Consider the following 1,780-nt stretch of genomic DNA (forward strand, 5'->3'; position numbering starts at 1 on the left):
GGCTAAAGAAGGAATATAATGAGAGACTACAAAGAGTCCGAGCTATCTTTTTTACACACTATATTTAAGAGTGTCACTATCAAGTTACAGTGAAAATTAATTAGGGGGATGCGACTATTTCCGCATTAAAAGAAGATAAAATATGAATATTTCGCACGTGAAGCGTTACAGATGGCCGTGATGTTCACGTAGAGACATAGTTAAGGCAATCAGCGAGGAAAGGCCGGGTTGGAAGGCATTTTCCACTCTGCATCATTCAAGACCACCCAGCACAGCATTCGGTGAGAGGCTGAGCCCAATAACGGCCTCCTCAGAACCCTACTAACTAGCTCTGCCGCAGCCTGTAAATTGGTTCGCACCGACACAGTGCAGTCGGCGCCGAGGAACACATTTAGGTGAGAAAAGAAAGTCGGATACATATTTGAGTTTCTTTGTTCAAGTTAATAGCTCTTTAAAAGGGAAATAGTGTCCCCGGTAATGTGGTGAGCAGCAATATTGTGTGGTAGTGTGGGAATACTCTGTGGCGGCTTTCCTCGGCTCCCGGCCCCGCCTCCCGCCACCATCTGCTCCGGTGAGCCAGGATAACGAGGCGACTAGTTCACCCAACGCAGCACACTTTTTTTTTTATTCCTACTCACTCGCGCTCTTGGTAGCGAGAATGCCGTTCCTCGCCGGCTCACCAGACAACGTGATTTGGTAGGACGGACGCAAAGGAACAGTAAAGTCTTCGGTAGTTAGTCAGTAGTTTTAATTTACAACACGAAGGAAGGTGCCCTTCTTGAATGATCGTGTGTATATATATATATATATATATATATATATATATATATATATATATATATATATATATATATATATATATATATATATATATATATATATATATATATATATATATATATATATATATATATATATATATATATATATATATATATATATATATATATATATATATATATATATATATATATATATATATATATATATATATATATATATATATATATATATATATATATATATATATATATAAGGTAGGAGGTGCTGATCCGCATCAGCAAATACTGTATGTGGTGGTGAGGTGTTACTATTGGCGGCCAGCCATTCCCTCATCCTGCTGAAACCAACGACGGGTGCCTCCATTCCCAAGAAGTGATGCTGCATGGTAGTTGTGTGGGCGCTGGTTGTGTGTGTGTGTGTGTGTGTGTGTGTGTGTGTGTGTGTGTGTGTGTGTGTGTGTGTGTGTGTGTGTGTGCGCGCCTGCGTGCGTGCATGAGAGAGAGAGAGAGAGAGAGAGAGAGAGAGAGAGAGAGAGAGAGAGAGAGAGAGAGAGAGAGAGAGAGAGAGAGAGAGAGAGAGAGAGAGAGAGATTCTTTTTCCTCAGCTAATGAACTTGCGAAATTTAATCTCTAGTTTCAATGACAGGATGTAATGCATCGCTCGACGTTAAGATCCCCGTGTGACCTAAAGGCACGTATTTATTCACCATGCTTGACAGAACTGGTTTACAGGTGCGTTTGCAGGTTGGTTAGTGCACACCTTTACCTGCACGCAGCGAGGTGTTAGTACGGGAGACACATGATGGACCGTCTCGACTCGGCGCCGCGGGGGGAGAGGCGGCAGTGACATATGCTGGTGTCGTGAGCCGCCCCAAAATTATGCTAACAACCAACAAATGGGGAGTGTCGCCTTTTACCTCCGAGTAAACATGTGTGGCGGACCAAGATAAGACGAGAGTGTTGTCTGGAGTATTATCATAGTTTAGAGCAGACGAGTT

Source organism: Scylla paramamosain, chromosome 10 (assembly GCF_035594125.1).
Source record: "Scylla paramamosain isolate STU-SP2022 chromosome 10, ASM3559412v1, whole genome shotgun sequence".
Classification (NCBI taxonomy): Eukaryota; Metazoa; Arthropoda; class Malacostraca; order Decapoda; family Portunidae; genus Scylla; species Scylla paramamosain.